This window comes from Propithecus coquereli, unplaced genomic scaffold (assembly GCF_000956105.1).
Source record: "Propithecus coquereli isolate 6110/MARCELLA unplaced genomic scaffold, Pcoq_1.0 Scaffold32, whole genome shotgun sequence".
Classification (NCBI taxonomy): Eukaryota; Metazoa; Chordata; class Mammalia; order Primates; family Indriidae; genus Propithecus; species Propithecus coquereli.
Genome location: NW_012148841.1, coordinates 7,818,067 through 7,821,144, shown reverse-complemented (window position 1 = coordinate 7,821,144; position 3,078 = coordinate 7,818,067). Strand labels below are relative to the sequence as shown.

Below are 3,078 nucleotides of genomic sequence, written 5' to 3'. Positions count from 1 at the left end.
GGGGGAGGGTGAGGTGGGAGGATAGCTTGAGCCCTGGAGTTCAAGGTTGAGTGAGCTATGATGGTACCATTGCATTCCAGCCTGAGTAACAGAGCAAGACCCTGTCCCTAAAAAAAAAAAAGAAGCTACACTTAAGATAGTGAAGTATTAGCAGAAATGTAGACAAACAGAATGTTGAAAAAGAAACAGTCCTACACGTATACAGTCACTTGCTGTGTGACAAGATGGCACTGGAGAGCAGTGGGGAAAAAGGATAGCTGGTGAATCTCTTAGATTTAAACTAATCTTAGAATAAGAAACTGAAAAAGGACACAGGGCCAGTACTGGAAACACCTTTTTTTCTTTCTTGGTTTCACCAAACAGCCACCTTTGCCCAGTTTAAATATCCAAGAACTTCCTAAAATAACTTTATCAAAACTAAATATAATATGTTATATGTTTTGGAAGTTTGGAGAAAATAAAGGAATAAAAGTGTATGTGTATAAGAGACATCTTTCTTGTCTTGGATCTAAATTTCTTATTTTCACTTTCGTTAATTCCAAACATATGTGAGCATTATTTTTGCTAAAAACTCAGCTTTAGTTGAGAAATTGAATTTCTAACTGTAATCATTCTAATAACCATCAAAGATTAACAACAAATGACAAGGAATATTGAGCTCTGGGGAATTCAGTTCCCCTTACTTTCTCATGCATCCACGCAAAATGCATCTTCAAGAAAATATTGATAATTTTGGAGCTTGGTTACAAACTAATGAGAGAAATACTTTGTAGTCTTGTAAAGATTTGTATGGGCTGATTTGGAAAAGTCTCTTTGAGATATATTATTAGGCTAGAAAAAGAAGGTAAAAATAGTACATTTAGTAGTCCTACCTATAAATAAAATAGATGTATAAATAAATACTTTTTTATGCTTTTTCTTTTTCTTTTCCTTTTTCTTTTTCTTCTTTTTCTTTTTCTTTTTTTTCCCCTGGAAGGCCACACAAGAAACTGTTAGTTTATGACTATGTAGAGAATGGGACTAAAGAATGTGGAGGGAAAACTTTTGTTTTTAACATTATGCCTTTCACTTCTAATTTTTGCCATATGCAAGTTTTTAGAAGAAGTAATTTAATTAGCATCCCAAAGGACTGATCACATTGAATGGGACTGAAGAGGCAGGTACAAGTGGCTTAAAAGCCAGCAGAAGTCTGGCAGCTGTTGAAGCAATTTGCGTTCTGACTTTGGTTATACCACCGGAAAGTGGCATCTTCAACTCCAGATCTTCCAGTTCTATGCTGTGCTGCTTCAGTCTTTCTTATATGTCTGGATTCTTGAATACTGTCAGACTAAAAACTGACAAAATGTTCTTGCTTGCCCAGAATTCCTTGTGACCCAATCTAATATCCTTGAAACTGTGTAACATTAATCCTGGAGCATGGCAGCCCTTGCAGGCTGTATAGCAAGGGCTTTGGTCTTCACCCTGAATGAGAGGGAAACTACTTAGTGGTTGAACTCAGAATGAGGAAATCTATTAATAACTCAAAAAGGACAGATTGGAATGCAAGGAGTAATAGCAGGAAAAATTGAAAAACATATAGGTAAGTCTAATTGCATAAAATAAAAATATTTTTATATTTTTATTTATTTATCACTAGTGTGAAATATAGAAGTAAGATGGCACTAAAATACAAGTCCACATTAAGGTGTAAGATGAAGGAGGAGTGATGAATTTTAGAGCATTTTAAAATGCTTATATTTAGAAGGATTGTAAAACCATAGATAACTTTGACTTAAATTCAATATGAATTTTAATTTATGACCACTGAAAGAATAGAAACAGAATATATAACATTTAACAATTGATGGAAAAGGGTAAAAAAGAAAACTCAGTTCCATAAAAGGCTAAAAAGTATACAGAACAAAAAGAAGCAAAAAATAAAATCATGATGTATAGAAAGTTCATAATAAGGTGGTAAAATAATTCCAGATACATCACAGTAAATGTAAATAGACTGAACTGGCCACTGACATTTTTCAGTGTGGATAGAATCAATGACTGCATTTAGCTCTGTGTGACATACCTAAATTATAAGGACAAATAAAGGATGAAAGCAAAGAAATAGGTAAAAAAGATTTCAAATACTAATCAGAAGAAAGCTGACATGACTATATTAACAGACAAAATAGACTTTAAGACAAAAAGCATTATTAGGGATAGGAGGATCACATAATGAGAAAAAGCACAATTTACTGGGAAGGCATAAGAATTATGATACACCCTACAGAGCCTCAAGCTGATAAAGCAAAAATGGACAGAATTACACAGAGAAATTGATAAATCCACTATCAAAATGGAAGATTCTGGTGCTGAAAGGAGTCATTCAGGCCACATTGGAATGATATTCTTTAAAACTATCTCCTTGAGACTCTTCCTCAGACAGTTACAGTCATTTATGGCAAACACAAACATAGAATGCCAAATATAATAGTGCCAGATTTTGCAAAATAAATTTCACTCTATAGAATCTTCAAAAGAAATGAAAGTTTCTTACTCTCAGGGATACAGAATAACTAAATCCAAGCATTAAGGCTTTAATTAACCAATAAAATTTTTAAGAAATAATTAATGTAATTCTATAATCTTGCATGCATTACTTATAGTAAAAAAATCTTTATATATAGTCTAAAGATAAACTTCAGTTTAAAGTCCTAATAATAAAAATATATATTATTGAACTCGAAGTTAATTAGGTTCTTTCTGTATGTTAATAGTAATGTTTATAATGTCAAACCAGAAAAAAAAAAAGGTTAATTACCGAATTGAAAGCAACTGATTATCTAAAAGCTTTGAATTACAAAGCTGTATTTTGTTTTTGTGCCCTTCTTGCTCATCTGACATGTAAAAACAAGATTTGATTTTGTTTCGCACTTTTTGGTTGTATGTTAACTGTCCAAATGGGAACCTATCTAAAGTGTTGTCTCTTATGTGAAGGTTTAGTCTGATGTGAAGATGTAATATTACCATTAAATCTGTAGTTGAATATACCTATCCTTATTTTTTAAATAGCTATGTAGTAACACTTCTTTTTTTTTTTTT

At 32.2% G+C, this 3,078-nt stretch overlaps 1 protein-coding gene across 1 annotated transcript in view; it reads left to right on the top strand.

Annotated features, from left to right (window-relative positions):
• The window catches only part of COG5 (component of oligomeric golgi complex 5), a 421,822-nt gene that overhangs the window by 322,405 nt on the left and 96,339 nt on the right, over positions 1–3,078 (top strand). The gene's annotated exons all lie outside the window — the stretch shown is intronic.